Source organism: Eptatretus burgeri, chromosome 3 (assembly GCF_056783735.1).
Source record: "Eptatretus burgeri isolate ZD-2024b chromosome 3, Ebu_testis_v1, whole genome shotgun sequence".
Lineage (NCBI taxonomy): Eukaryota > Metazoa > Chordata > Myxini > Myxiniformes > Myxinidae > Eptatretus > Eptatretus burgeri.
The window spans coordinates 100,255,815-100,272,864 of NC_140963.1; the positions used below are offsets into that span (position 1 = coordinate 100,255,815).

General features: G+C 41.3%; 1 protein-coding gene across 10 annotated transcripts in view; it reads right to left on the minus strand.

Moving 5' to 3' along the window:
* The window catches only part of LOC147030532 (inactive dipeptidyl peptidase 10-like), a 780,352-nt gene that overhangs the window by 517,850 nt on the left and 245,452 nt on the right, over window positions 1–17,050 (minus strand). The window lies entirely within an intron of this gene.

Sequence of the window (17,050 nt, forward strand, 5' to 3'; positions counted from 1 at the left end):
GTGTGCGCAGAGCATGTCATAATAGGGAACACTTGTTACCTTGTATGGCATGTATCACCGAATCAATAATATTGAGCTGCACACACTGCTTTTCCATTCAATCCATGTTTCATATTAAAGATGTATCCGATACACTTGTGTACACAAACCGTACAAGATATACAACTGATATGAAATTATTTGACCCAAACATTTCTGTAAGTTCATCCATGACCAGAGATCAAACCTCAGAGAAAAAGGTGCACCTGCACGAAAAATTGTAATGTGGTTGTGAAATCACTGTGACTTTCATGTATGAGGGTGTGTTGAAAAGTAATGCCTCCTATTCTTTTTCTCCAAAACATTATGATATTTGAATGAAACAAAGCACAGTCCGAACATTAGCTCTTCCTGTCACTGGGTGCAAAGTTTTGTGATTCTGACTCGATATCTCAGTGTTACGTCAGTCAAGATGTCAGAAGACAGCATGATGTTGTCAATGCTGTGAAGTGTAAAGTGCAGAAGATGAGAGATGGGGTGGCCAACTAGAGATGACTGGAGATGAGAGTTGGATGCACCATTACGGTCCTGAGTGTAAGAGATGGTCAATGGAGTACCCCGACAAAGGATCACCAGCCCGACTTGGCTCCGTCAGATTTTCATCTTTCTTGTTTTTGTATATAGGGTCAAGGCTTATGGAAGAGCTCGTACAGTGAACTAATTAGGATACAATAAAACAAAGGACACAGTGGAGAGAGTCAGGAAACACCAACAGCAGGGATGAAGCACAAAATAAAGGGAGATTTGAATAAATATTGGCTGTGGAGATGAAGGAGATATGGAGGAGGATGCATGGGGTGGACAAGATGGATAAAGAAGCAAATTCTCAGGAAGGAAAAACTGGAAATTTGTAAGGAGGTGGGCTTGAGGTGGGTTAGTGTGGGTAGAAAAGATCATGGTTTTGGATGGGGGATTATCTGAGTTGGTGGCGAACAGCTATTTTGAAAATCTGGAAGGAAGAGTGGGATTGAAGAGGGTGTGGGAGTTGGTTTCACAGGTGGGGAAAAAAAAAAAGAGGAACAAATTAGTAGAGTTGAGCAGTGATTTGTATTTTGAGAGTTGCACCAGAAGGGGGTTGATGATGGACCGCGTGTGCCCTGCAGAAAACTTGTGGGGGGGGGGGGGGATAAGGCACGGGAAGAGTAGAGGATGCAAGAACAGAAAGTAGTCGTAAGAAGACAGAGAGACCACCTCCCTGTCTGTGATAGGAAAGTGATAGGCCCGTAGTCCCAGCTTTGTCGTGGGACATTCCAGAGAATCTTGAAGGCCTTGATTTCCATGGCATCAAGCTGACAAAGGTGTGAGGCAGGAATGCCAGCCCAGAGAAGAGAGCACTACTCCATCAAGCTGCAGATGAAGGCATTATATGCAGGTAGAAATTCATGTGCACTAAGGAGGGACTTTATACAAGACAGGATGCCCAGATGGCGACTGGCTTTGGAAGCCAAATGTGAAATGTGCTTTGCCAAAGAAAAATCATGGCTGATCGTGAGACCCAGGAGTTTGAGTGAATGAACTTCCAAAAGAGGATGGTCAACAAAGCAGATCGGAGGGTTTGCCATGTGGTCGAGAGAGAGAGAGAGAGAGAGAGAGAGAGAGAGAGAGAGAGAGAGAGAGAGAGAGAGAGAGAGAGAGAGAGAGAGAGAGAGAGAGAGAGAGAGAGAGAGAGAGAGAGAGAGAGAGAGAGAGAGAGAGAGAGAGAGAGAGAGAGAGAGAGAGAGAGAGAGAGAGAGAGAGAGAGAGAGAGAGAGAGAGAGAGAGAGAGAGAGAGAGAGAGAGAGAGAGAGAGAGAGAGAGAGAGAGAGAGAGAGAGAGAGAGAGAGAGAGAGAGAGAGAGAGAGAGAGAGAGAGAGAGAGAGAGAGAGAGAGAGAGAGAGAGAGAGAGAGAGAGAGAGAGAGAGAGAGAGAGAAAGAGAGAGAGAGAGAGAGAGAGAGAGAGAGAGAGAGAGAGAGAGAGAGAGAGAGAGAGAGAGAGAGAGACTTTTGTATGCTTTTATTATAAAAGTATCAAAACACACCAGAAAAAGCACACTCCATAAAAACAATTCCAAACAATTTTACAGCAAAAATAAATTCAACAAAAGCAATACAAACTAAAGGGGGAGCACTCAGTGGAGTGCAAAGCCTCCGCCGCCAATACTGCTGGGTCACTCAAGTGAACCTGATATCCTATTCATTCAATTTGACGTCAACAGTGCTCACAGAGTTATAGTTTGCAACTTTCCCTTTTACTTTTAACTTTTACATACTCAATTCATTCGTCAAAACTAGATTCCTTGAGACAGAAATTGATTTTACGTGGGTATATCCACCTGAAGTTCCAAAATTATAATTTTGGCATGTTTTTTGTTGGAAATCACTTATAACATGTAGAAATGCAAAAAAAAAAAAAATATCGAAATTTTGTTGAAAAAAAAGTTGCAAAATTTTCGAAGTTTTTTTTTCTCTAACAATTTTTTTTTGGGGGGGGTTGGAAATCACTTAAAACATGTAGAAATGCAAAAACAAAAATTCAAATATTTTTTCAAAATGGCCACCATAGCGGCCATATTGGACTTTGGACCAAGTCCAAAATCGAATGGCATGATCCTTGGACCATACCTCATCCCCCCACCAAGTTTCGTCGAAATCCGTCAATGAGTTTTTCCGTAATACTGTTCACAAACAAACAAACGGGTGAAAACAGTAACCTCCATCCATCTTCGATGGCGGAGGTTAACAAGGGTGTCTGTTCATGTCAAAAACACTACAGAACTAGAGGGGGAGCACTCGGGAGAGTGCAAAACCTCCGCCGCCAATACTGCTGGGTCACTCAAGTGAACCTTATATCTTATTCATTAAATATGATGTCAACAGTGCTGAGAGTTATAGTTATTTTCTCCATTTTTTTTTTGGGGGGGGGGTGGTTGGAAATCACTGAAAATATGTACAAATGCAAAAAGAAAAAATTTTCTTTTTTTGGGGGGGTGACAATTTTTTTTTTGGGGGGGGGGGGTTGGAAATCACTTAAAATATGAAGAAATCCAAAAAAAATTCTCGAACAATTTTTTTTTGCGGGGGAAACTATTTTTGGGAGGTGATGTAAATCACTTAAGACATGTGGAAAGGCAAAAAATAAAATTTTCTAACAATATTTTTTTGGGGGGGCGAAAAAAAAATTTTTGGGGAGGGTTTGGAAATCACTTAAAACATGTAGAAATGCAAAAAAAAAAATTCTCTATTTTTTTTGGGGGGGGAGGTAAAAAAAATTTGGGGGGGGGAGTTGGAAATCACTTAAAGATGTAGAAATGCAAAAAAAAAAACATTTTTTTTTCTCTAACAATTTTTTTTGGGGGGGGGGGTCCAAGTCCAAAATTTAATGGCATGATCCTTGGACCATACCTAACCCCCCCACCAAATTTCGTCGAGGAGTTTTTTTCCGTAATACTGTTCACAAACAAATAAACAAACAAACAAGCAGTCATAGACTGTAACTTACGAAATCGTCAACTTCACCTCTGACCGAGTCCAATAAAAGCTGTCTCGAGAGAAGGTAGCGACGCAAACCAGAAGTTTCTACGATGATTCTGTATCAAACCATCAAAAATCGTAACGTCGAGCGAAGCAAAAATCTCCATTTCTCCACACAATTATACCTTAACGTAACTCAACAACGCGTCTGCTCGAGCGCACTGCATCATGGGACGACCCGTGACGCGTCGAGTGAAATATTTTTTATACAATCTTAAAACGTCTCCAAAACATCCGATTTTTACCAGAATTTCTACAACCGAGTTTTAAGCATCCTAAGCGATCGCAAAAACCGAAGACAAAATTAAAATCGAAGTTAAAACGAACTCGTAACGTCGAGTGAAGCAAAAATACTCTATTTCTCCACGTGAATTTATGGAATTATGTTTGACTTCACTGTGACCTTGACCTTTGACCGATTTTGACCAAAATCTAATCAGCACTAGCCATCACCCTCCTGAATCACGGGGTGTAATTTGACATTGGTGGCTTCTTCCGTTCTCGAGTTATCGTGCCTACAAACAAACAAACAAACAAGCAGTCATAGACTGGTACTGACGAAATCGTCAACTTGACCTCTGACCTTGTCTAATAAAAGCTGTCTCTCGAGAAGGTAGCGACGCAAACCAGAAGTTTCTACGATGATTCTGTACCAAACCATCAAAAATCGAATGTTTTGGATGTTTGACCTCACTGTGACCTTGACCTTTGACCGATTTTGACCAAAATCTAATCAGCGCTAACCACCACCCTCCTGAATCACGTGGTGTAATTTGACATTGGAAGCTTCTTCCATTCGAGTTATCATTTTTTGGATGTTTGACCTCACTGTGACCTTGACCTTTGACCGATTTTGACCAAAATCTAATCAGCACTAGTCAACAGCCTCCTGAATCACGTGGTGTATTTGACATTGGAAGCTTCTTCCGTTCTCGAGTTATCTGTGCCAAACCATCAAAAATCGAATATTTGACCTTGCTGTGACCTTGACCTTTGACCGATTTTGACCAAAATATAATCAGCACTAGCCATCACCCTCCTGAATCACGTGGTGTAATTTGACATTGGTGGCTTCTTCCGTTCTCGAGTTATCGTGCCTACAAACAAACAAACAAACAAACTAACAAAACAAACAAACAAACAGAAACGGAAGGCATCAATATAATTACGAAACAGCTCTGATGAAAACTGGGGAGCTGAAACATGTCAACATGTTGCAGGTCAATGAGGAAAAGTTCACGGTCATATTTCAGACCTTCCACTTTCTGCAAACAGGCGTTTGTGAGAGGTCGCCAAGGAACACTCACTGTACAGTAGGCGCTTAATCGTGGAAATCCGGAATGCCATTATCAGACTTGGTATATGCATCAGATTTTGACCACCCGCATTTCGGGGTCTGCAGACCATGTCTGGGCCCAGCCAATGGTGGCCACCCCAGAAAAAAAAAAATCAGTCAGAACCCTCTGAATGCCTGTGACCAAGTATCTCGGAGGTTCAAGTGGGATAACTCTAAGCCAAATAAATGGAACCACCAAGTTGTTTATGATTGACACCAGTGTCTTAAGCGAGAGAAGTTGGTACAATCTTCTCCACCTTGCCAGTTTCAATTTAATTTTTTCCAGGAAGTTCTCCCAATTTTTTTGTTCATACGCTTCAATTCCTAGAAATAAGCCTAAATATTTAAACCCCTCACTACTCCACTGTATTCCTCCTGGTAAAACAGGCAGGGACGAGGAAGGCGATCTGGGGCCCACCCAGAAAGCTTCACTTTTTTTCCAATTTACCCTTGCAGTAGAAGCAAGTTCAAACTGGGTAAGGCAACGAGAGACCTCAGAAACATCTTTTTGATTTGCAATAGCAACACAAATATCATCAGCATAAGCTGAAACAACGACTTTGGAGTTTTGTGAAAGAGACACTCCTAACACTGAGTTCCAAAGTAAAACTAATAAAGGTTCAAAGGATAGATTGTTGAGCATGCCTGATAGCGCACAGCCCTGACGGATTCCTCGCTGAAAGGGGAAAGGGTAACAAAGACTATTATTAACCTTCAGCAGACAAGATGCATTTTTGTACAATAACTTAACATAAGCAATAAATTTTTCCCCAAACCCTGTTCTCCTTAATACATCAAACAAAAAAGAATGGTTAACACTGTCAAAAGCTTTTTCTTGACCTAAAAGTAATAAACCAAAACCAGGAGATGTAGTTCGACAGAGACTGATCAAGTCTCTCATCAAAAAAATATTATCGTATATGGAACGTTCTGGAACACAGTATGATTAATCAGTGCAAATCAAGAAAGATGACTTCCTTTAGACGGGTTGCAAGTGCTTTTGACAATATATTATAGTCTGTGTTGAGGAGTGATACAGGCCACCAATTTGCGGTCTCATGCAGGTTTCCTTTCTTCGGAAGGAGACACAAAACTGCCCTCTGGCAGCTCAATGGCAATTCACCTTGTTCAACACTCTCCTGAAAGACCTCAAGAAGAGTAGGGCCGAGAATGTCCCAGAAAGCCTTATAAAATTCAGCCGGAAGGCCGTCTAGTTCAGGGGCTCTCCCATCCTTGCTATCCTTGAGCGCAGCAGTAAGTTCTCCAAGAGAAATGTCAGGCTCAAGCAATTGCTGTTGGTCTTCAGACAGAGAAGGGAGCTGTTCAAGCATCGGCTTCCTGTTCTTCTTATTCACAGCTCTTTTTGCAAAGAGTTTGGAAAAATAGTCTTGTAGTTGATGCTTGATATCACTCTGGGAGGTCAACAAATCACCACCAGAAGAGCGCAAAGCATGGATTTGTTGAGAGGTCTTGACCATTTTTTCCAAATTGAAGACTTCTTTGTTTGGTGTGTCAAGTTGGATTTTTTCGTTCCGCAGTCAGACGAAAGCACCGGCCGCCTGCTCTTTCACCATTTCAGCCAGAAGGGTCCTTTTCTCTGACAACTGCTGGACATTCACGCGAGACAATCCAGCTTTCTGCTCACAGAGAAGTATATCGTTTTTTAAAGCAGATATCACACCAAAAGCATTGTTTGTGCTGTAAGAGCAGTATTGTTGGCAAAAACATTTGCTTTGGGACTTTGTGCAGTCCCACCATTGTCTTAAGTTCAAATATGAACCCTTTTGTGACTCGTATTTTTCCCAAACCATTTTAAAAGCTTCTATAAAATGTGCATTTTGTAAAAGTTTCAAATTAAAAGTCCAATATGTACTTCCACAGACATGAGGAAAGCCACGCACCATAACAATAATGTGGTGATCGGAAAAACCAGACGGCCTTATATACGAGTTCTTAACAATGTTTACCATTTCATGATTAACATAAAATCTGTCGAGGCGAGCCATCGTCAAAGCATTTCTTGATGCACAAACCCATGTATACTGATGGAATTACAGTTTTGTACCCGCCACACATCCACCAGTTTAAACTTTTTGACAAGCTGTGCCAAAGGCCGTGCACTGGGTGGATGAGGCTCACAAATGTTCCGATCAAGTTGTGCGTTGAGGGTGCAGTTGTAGTCACCCCCCCAGACACAACAACATGGTTAAGTCAATGGTGCTTACAAACTCTGCCAACTTGTACAGAAAGGCACCTCTTTCAGAGTTAGCACTAGGACAGTAAACATTTGTCATGCAAATCTTTAGGTTACTACTGACAAATTGCACAGACAGTAAGTAACCTTTGCAAATTTCCTTACAAGTTATCTCCAAAGGCTGGAGTCGAGGATGCAACACAATTGCCACATCAGCCTTGGCCTCAACAAGTGCACTCGAGAAAAAAAAGACAACCTTTAAAGATTTTACACCACTCATCCTCAGAAGACTGATTTGCATGAGTCTCCTGTAGCATTAGCACATCAATTTTTTTCATTTTGGAAGAGCTGAAATACCTGGAGGCGGCACACACAACTGCGGCCTCCATTGATGTTCAGGGATGCTATCTTTATCTCCATTCTGTTAGTTATTCTTGAAGCTCTTTACCAGCCTGAGTAACACATTTCCTTAACCTTTGGAACTGAGGATCTGACATGTTAACCTGATAAGGATCACCAATCATACTCCTTGCAGTTTTAATGAAATCGTGTAAATTCGGGAAGTAATCTTAGATTTTTACGTATCTTTTCTTGAATGTCTCATCCAGGAATTTAATCACATTTTCTTGAGACACTAAGGTTGTGTCGTTTCCCCCCTCATCCTCTTGAGAGCTTAAAGCACTGAAATGTGGGGTCGAAGAGGTTTCATCTGAATCAAGTGCTTCATCGATGGCCTCTCCTATTACTTGTGGAACACTTACTTTTGGCTCAACAGAAAGTTCTGCTCTGTTTACGGACCTCTCCGAATTTGCCTTGTCCATGCCCTTCCCCTCTGCAACCCTCACATCATCATCTGTGAGGGAGGGGTTGACATTTAACTCACAGGGATTTTCCCCTTTATCTATTTCTCCATCACTGTCAGACATAGCTGTTAACTCGTCTGAACAAGTTTGGCTAACAGGACAAACACTTAAAACATCCTGAGATACTTCACTGTTCTCTGTGTCCCACTCAGAGTTGGCCAGTGGAGCAAGCGAAGTTTCCACATCCACACACGACTCCGGTACCACCAAGGGGTTTCCAATGTGAGATGTACCTTGGAGATCCAACGAGCCTGACACAATCTGGACCTTATTATGCTCCTTAGCATCAAAGGCATCAACATTTGACCGTTTTTGGCCTTTTTTTCCTGGTATCCGTAGCAGATACCTCCATATCGTCGACACTGTCCTGTACAGTGGATGGTAAAGGAGAGGAAGCAACCACTTTCACTTCCTCGTTTGGTGGAGGTGGATTAATTAAGTCACGATTACACACCCTCTCTCCAACGCCGGTCAGGGTGGACGAGTCCAATTCGTCAAACACCTCAGCCGGGGGGGGGGGGGGCTCGGCTCCCGATTCACCTTCTCCCCATTCGTTTTTGGTGAGGAAGAATCGTTCCTCACCGAACCTTCACTTTCTTGCGGTGTAACCGCAATGGGACAAACACTCTTCACATGCCCGTAAGCTCCACACCCGAAACACGTCATAACCTCTGAGGAGACAAACATTTTATATTCAAAGCCGTCGATTTTTACACCGAGTACAACATTCAGTGTTTTTCCATTTTCAGGTAGTATCATATAAACCACTCTTTTAAAGGACATGACGTGTTTAAATTTATCGCTAACATGACGCATCGGCACCAAGGAGATCCTCGACACAACCTTACCGAACTTCTTTAACTGGTTACACAAGTCCTGATTCCTTATAAATGGTGGAATATTATTAATATTAACTTTAACTGTTGGTGCCTGTAAAGCGAACACAGAGAGGTAAGTGTTCGGTTCGATGAACAGGCCAGGCTCAACCACCGTGGCGACCATGTGTTCCTCCGACACAAACACCACAAATTTCTTATTCATGCGAGAAGCAGCACGAATATTATATAAACCAACGATGTTACCGATGGCAGAAAGCACATCGTTAAGTTCCACCTCACTGGGCGGGAAGCAAAAAACAGCGTGTTTACGAGTTAGTGACTCGAACATCTCGACACGGAAACGTTCACCCGCCATTCCAACACAAGAAAACAAGTAAGTAAACTTTATCGGGAGAAATAAGGGGTTTTCACAAACACCAAGAAATCAACGATTAAAGTTGAGAATTAACAAAGAACACGGTCGCAGTGAATGAGAAAAACCTCCCCCGGCGGGCACGAGACCACGGTCTCTCTGTCTCTCTGTCTCTCTGTCTCTCTGTCTCTCTGTCTCTCTGTCTCTCTGTCTCTCTGTCTCTCTGTCTCTCTGTCTCTCTGTCTCTCTGTCTCTCCTCAAAACAGGAAGGAAAAAAAAAAACGGGAAAAGTCCACAGGTAGAAAACGAACACATTGGGAAAGTGGAAACAGCACAGCAGAGGAGGGGTACTTACGACACAAAGCAAGGAGCGGGAATGACAGTACACACAACGTATCAACAGCCAGCAGGGGGCGAGAGAGAAAGAGAAAGAGAAAGAGAAAGAGAAAGAGAAAGAGAAAGAGAAAGAGATCCATCAGGATTTAAAGACATATTCCAAGTGCTTGACCAGTGTATAATTTTCTCAAGGTCGAAAGGTAGTGAAGAGGCCACTGCCTTCCTGTCTGAAGGATGAGCGATGTCATAACAGAGAGTGGAATCATCAGCAAATAGATAAAGGGTACATTATAGAGAGTTAGAGAGATTTTTGATGAAGACTAAGAATAGGACTGGACCCAGATCACTGCCTTGAGGCACTTCAGCCTTGACAGAGAGAGGAGATTAATGATTGTGATGAGAGTTGTGATAGTTAGTACGGTAACCTAATAGTGGAGTTGGTTTTGGATGCCATAGGCAGAGAGTTTGGAGAGTAAGGCAGGATGCCAGGCTACATTGAAAGCTCAAGATATATATCTAGAGAGAGATGACTTTTATCTCATGTCTGACATTGAGGGCTTCCATCCATTGCTGGGTTAGTAAAAGAAGCATGTCCAAGGAAGAGTGATCTGGTCTGAATCTGAATTGGTGATCTGAGATGAGGCCATTGGAGAAAAGGAATAATCTCATATCAACTGCGATTATGGATTCCATGACCTTGCTGATGATTGGAAGTAATCTAATAGGTCTGTAGATTTTGCAATTTTTTCTTTGGACATTTTTATGCAATGCAGTGATGTTGGCTGATTTCCAAGGAGATGTAAGATGACTTTGGGCAAAAAATATAGTGGAACGAGCAGAAAGAGGATGTGCAAGAGCAGCAGACCAGGTTTTTTTTTTATAAACACATGAACTGAAGTCATCCGGTCCAGTTGCAGAATCGGTCTAGATGGCTACTTGCCGTCCCTGCCAATCTGCCTGAGTGAACTGCCAGACTCGCCGGCATTGAGGCAGCTCTCTGAGAATTTCCAGAAAGATGTTGATTTTTACAAGCATATAAACAGATGAATCAAATGGAGCAGATGAAGAGAAGGAGACATTTGCAGGAAAGTTTGTCATCTCTTCCCAAAACTTAAAGGAACACCTTCATGGAGGACATTTTTCTTCCGATGATGATGTCAAGGCAGCTGTGAAGCACTGGTTGAGTGAGCAGGACACACATTTTTATTGTGATAGCATTACAAAACTACTTGAAACTTGGCAGAAAGTGTGGACTGCAGTGGTGATTATGTTGAGAAATAAATATGCTTTGATGACAGAATAAATTATAGACTAAAGACCGATGTCAGTGTCTGTCCTTGTTTCATTCAAATATCTTTGCTTGCTTTGGAGAAAATGGGAGGCACGAGTTTTCAGCATGCCCTCGTATATTTAAAGTTCCCTCTGGTCTGATCATATTATGTCTGCTATACCATGAGGTATTTTGGCATATTTACTTCTGCCACTAAAGGTGAAAGGGGGTTATGTTTTCACCCATGTCTGTCTTTTTGTTTGTCTGAATGTGTGCAGGATATCTCAAAAAGTTGGAGACAGATTCAGATGAAATTTGATGTGGAGGTTGAGTGTGTGACAAAGACAAACTCATTACATTTTGGTAAAGATCCCGATCCAACGACTGGAATTTTTTAAAGTGATTCTTCACCGTGATAGGACGAAACCAATATATAGCACGATATCTCAAAAAGTTGTGGATGGCTTCCGATAAAACTTGCTGGACAGGTTGGGTGTGAAAACAAGGACAAATTGATTCAATTTTGGTGAAGATATGGCTCTCGATCTGGATATGAGAATTATTTAATTTATATAATGATTCTTCACCATTGAGAGATCGGGCCAAAAACGATGTCACCCTCACCAAAGGAGAGGGTATTGCAATTGGGTCCATTTGTTTGTTTATTTGGCCACAAATAACTTTCGTGGTTTTCTCTGCAACTGCTTGTCGGATTGAGACGAAATTGCCACCATTGGTACAACTACTCATGCAGAATGTCTTGATGATAATTATGACCTCATAGATCATGTGGTGTGGCAGCCATGTTGGAAAAATGGAAAAATTTTGACCTCTATCTCTGAAACCGCACCAAGGAAAAAATTGAAACTTGGCACAAAGCAAGTACTCCTCATGTGGAATGAGTGTGATTTTTAAAATTAAGTCAAAGGTGCCTTCCTTATGACATCATAATTGCATAAGTAGAACGCTACATCCGATCAGTATGAAAATTTTTGAGGATCATAAAATGGTCCACAAATTTTTTCGATGACAGACATATTGTTTTTGTTTTTTATTTAAACCAAAAAACATATTTTCTGAAATGGGAGAACATAGAGGTGAAACTTTACAAATATGACCACCTATCCATGAGGAAGAAAATAATCACACAAATTACGTCACATGGTTTGGCAGCCATATTGGATTTACCCTAAAACACATTTTAAAAATCTTCTCCAGAACAGCTGGACAGATCAAGGGGAATCTTCACATAAATGCTCCATAAGGCATGCGTGTACAAGGTTGTTAAGGAATAATTGAAACATCACAAGGTTTGGCAACCATATTGGATTTAAGGAAAATATTAAATAATGTTTTCCCTGGAAACGCTTCATCAATTGACGTAAAGCTTCAAAATTGTGATCTTGTAGTGATGGGGAATACATGTTTAAAATTTAAACCTGATCGGATACATGGTCTGGCAGCAGGAATTATTTAATTTTTTGATGCTTTTTTTTTGCTAGTTTATGATTGAGGCTCACTTGGCTGTCTGTGTTTGAGGATAGAGGAGTAGCAGCCGAAATGCGAATCCTATCCAGATTGCTCCTGATGACATTTTTATTTTTGCTTGTTCAAGTTCCTTCTGATTACACCAATGTAGGAATGTACCGATTTGGTCTTCCATTTGATCTGAACTGATTTTATTTTAATCCCATTTTAAATTCAATTGAATAATAATAATAATAATAATAATAATAATAATAATAATAATAATAATAATAATAATAATAAAACATCAGGGTCAGGTGTCCAATCAAAGCGGGGCGTCTTGGTACCCGGTCATCACTGCCAGCAGTTATAAAGTGGAAGTACTAATTATGTCTCTTATTAATGATGTAACACAACAGCACACAAAACTACACAAACACCACACAACCATCCATCCATTGGGACCACACTCTGTGCAGAGCAATGGTGCTACCTAATCACTCTCCTCGGTGATTGGGCACAATCTTCAACAGGTCACCATTCCAGCACATGATATCAGCAAGCTGGTACTCATTTTGCCAACATCAGAAGGATGCCAGGCAGAATCAACCTCACCTGGTATTAATTGAACAGCTAAGAAGGATTTCAACTCAGGATCCAAGGATCCCAAGCCCACCACTCTACCCATTAAGGCAACACCAGGCATGCACCACACAACACACCACACAAAACAAGTCATGTTGAGGGTCTGCAATCTCTTATTGCTCGTTTTCTTGTTCAAAAATGTATTGGGCCCGATACGTTCTCATAGATCAGGCACTGCATGGCGGAGGTATGTGCTCTACCGAGTGCTCTTCTAGTTTCGTGCTGCTTTCAGAAAAATAACTTTTTACGTCCACATCACAAATAAAATGCACAAAAATATTAAAGTGATAATTTTGACACATTAATGGCATTTTCAAAAAGGCATCAACTCATTCTTTAAGCATCGTACAGCATCAAGATGAAAAATAAGTGCAGAAGCATTTACAAATCGCATTTGAGATTCAATGCTGAATTTGTGGCGATTTACTCTCAATTCTACACCATTTTTCACATTCACAGAATTCCCTCGAAACAATATGCAATTGCTGAAGACAAGTTGTCGATCAAATTGTTTATATTTCGTTTTGTAAAAACAAAATGCTGATGTCATGGTTTTGTTTGGTGGTGGCTCAAAGCAAATGCATCACACGTGTAATGCTTCCTCCTTCAATAAAATGTGCTATAAAAATATCATTTGTAGCAATCTGGATCTCCACAAGAGATAAGACACTGATCGGGAGGAAGCATTCAGCATTTAGATGCATATGAAGTGCGTCAAGCCAAACGGAGCCAGGGCATATAATTAGCCTGCAATGCGTGGAGGGTACGATGGATGGCGGCTGTCCCACTGGAACGATGGGGAAGGCGAGCAGTATGACTCGAGGGATGGGCCAAGCGACCTGGCCAATCGATCCAAAGTCCCAGCAGGGTTCTCCAGCACGCAAATCTATCACACCAAATGCCAGTGGTAGAGCGATGAGTGCATGAATGATGATTTTACGTTACCGCCTCTGCCCCTCCTCCTCTGGAATGTTTGCTCGATTGCTCCGTGACGTGGGATTTGGTGCTCATGCCGTTGTTGTGCAGAAAGGCAAATCGAAACATTGCCCAAGGACCACTGCAAACCTCTGAGCAAAAATATATAATGCTTATTTCAATGGGATTTGCCTATTTGGAAGTAGCTTTAGGAAATAATAATTCAGCTGCACTGACTCCAAAAAGCAATACTTCCCAATTCATTATGTACTGTTTATGTGGCCGCACACAATCTGTCTCCTTACAATAAGCAAATTCATATACCCAAAGGCTCAATGGTGTGGTTTATTCATTTGTTTTTAACTGTTGTGCTTTCACACGATCAGAAGTGAATTGATGCTTACAAATATGTATAACTGATGAGATATTTAAAATATACTGATCAGGAAAAAGACCCAAACCACACATTAGAAAAAAATGGCATCAGAAGGAAGAGTAAATGGGAGAAAAAAAATCACAAAGAAATGAAGAAAGATAGATTTGTTCAGCACACAGCTTTGAGCAAAAGGTGAAGATAGTGAGAAGTGCTCGATGCTCTTCGTGAGAAGGGTAATGGCACACGATCAACAGCCGATTTTTCTCAAACAGACTCTAAACTTGATCCACATCAATGATGTTCTCAAGTTTATCTGTAATTTTCTTTCATCCTGAGCCTCCTAAAAAAAATTTCTGCTGGGATATTACAGGTGATAAGCTTTTTCTCATGGTTGCTGTCACACCTAATCTCTCAAGGGCAGCGTTTGACAGATCTGGCACAGCTCACAGGCAGATAACACAGTTCCCCTAGCGGATTTATGTACAGCAGAAGTTCTGACATTGGGCCAACTCTGCTGAAGCCCCATTAGAAGAGATGTGAAGCAAAACTCAGCACTAAGGTTGCGATGCCAGTAATGACATGCGGTTTCCATCAGCACACTTAGAAAATTGTGTGCAGTGTATTTTCACAGACGGATGTCAGCTTTGCAATTGGGTGGCAGGTTTTTTTTGTGAAAAAGTGCATTTTTCATCGAAAATAATCCCCCCCCCCATCCCATTCCATTCCATTCCTTCCCATTCGTGCCATAAAGACACATATGGCTGCTAATGCAGTTTCATTGGCAAGGTGTACAGTCCTGCACAGGTCACCACACAGGTTACCCCAAATGGTTATTACCAAATACAATGGTACTCATTTCACTGACCTCAGAGGGATGACAGGCTGGGTCAACCCCACCTATTGTTAATTGAATGGTAAAACAGGGGCTCAAATTCAGGACCCTACAGTCCCAAGCCAACCACCCTAACCGCTAAGCCAACGCCAGGCTTATAGAAAATAAAGTATTTGCTCAGTGTTTGACAGTTATATTCATGAAAATATTTCATAGCGACTTGTCTCAGTGTGTACCTGGCATATGTTACAAGATAAGACTGAAGATTATTATATTAAAATCGAACAATACAAATATTATTTTACTTGAATGAAATATTAAATTTTCTTCAGTCAAAACCTGTAAAATACATTTTTTTTTTAAATATTTTATCACATTTGTGTGCTGTTCTTTCGCTGTCAACAGTGACAAATCACAAAATGTTGGCCTTCTCAGCACCCAGAGGTCACAAATGGTAACACCAATCATTCAATACCTCCACCACCGAAGGAGAAGGGAGGTTATGTTTTCACCCCATTCTGTCTGTTTGTGTACAGGATATCTCATAAAGTTGTGGATGGATTCGGATGAAACTTGGACAGGTTGGGTGTGTGACCACGACAAATTGATTCAATTTTGGAAAAGATCCGAATCTGGATCTGGATTTTACGTTACCGCCTCTGCCCCATCCTCCTCTGGAATGTTTGCTCGAGTGATTTGGAGAACTTTTAAAGCGATTCTTCACCATTGAGAGATATGGCTCAAAAACGATATATGGCATAGTGTTTCAAAAATGTATTGGGCCCGATATGTTGTCGTGGATCAGGCATTACAGGGCGGAGGTATGCACTCTACCGAGTGCCCTTCTCGTTTCTTCTGTGAGCATCTGAGGGGAAAGGGTCAGAGTCCACACTTCTGGTTTAATGACTTTCCTTGCCCTTGAAAGTCTGGGCTGCAATGGAGGGCATATTTCTCAATAAATGGAATGTTGCTAAGATACATTCTGGAAAGAGGCCAGGCAGGTACTACAGTGTTTTTAAACATCCCAAACCTTGCCAATATTTTCCAATCTAAAATCTGGCAAACTGACTGCAAACAAAGAGAAGCAGAGAAAAATCACACCACAGCAGACGAGTGTAATAAGAAGTATTGCACACTTAATATTGCCACTGGTAATTCTGGAATGATGCGAGTGGGGCCAACATTAAACTGCCAAATTTCCAGGAAAACAGCACAAATGTGAGGTACTTATTTAGTTTCCTGCTTTCAAAATTGCTACTACGGTCACTGGGAAAGGCACTGCAGTTACCCAAACACAGCAGTTTGGCAAGTCTCTTGGGCCATTATTTTTTAATGATACATTGATATACTGTCTCTGGAGAAGGCCATTCATTTTCACACTGGAAAACGAGAATCATGCAACACCCAAAGAGAATGAAGTTCATCAAAAAAGATATTCTCCATCTTGTGAGACGTGCCAAAGTTTGGGTACAGGGGGATAATGAAGCAACTGTTGCCTTCCTGGCCTGAGATTCTCCAATAGCTATCTCAGAGGACAGTGAAGTGTTGTTCATTGCAAAGCCCACCAGTGACCGATTCCGTTATTATCATGTTGACAGACCGACTGCTGATTCACTCACTAAAATTGTGGTGGTTGAGGAGCACAAATAAATTTGTTTCCCAATTTCTTCTTTGAAATCGATGAGCTTATGCTTGACGAATGACCTCATGGAGTATTGGAAAACCTGAACCAACTTTAAGAGCAAGGATTATCTCAGTTCTGGATTTGATTGAGAAGCTGAATGAAATACAAGTTGTGAAATGTCTCATCAAATAAGTTTGGATCATTCGAGTACATTTTACATGAAAAACCACTGAGCCTCAAATTGGGTCTTGACATCCCAGCAGCTAGATTAAATTTTTGTGCTGAGGTTCATGCTTTAATCCAAGAAAATTAATGGCTGAGCTTCAAGCTTTGGGCTGGCTGCACCATATTGTTGTACTTTTTCAAGCATCTGTCAGAATAAAAACAGCAGCTCATGAGATAATTTAGTCAAAAAGTTGAACTTTAAATGATACCAGACGACCCGTGAACCC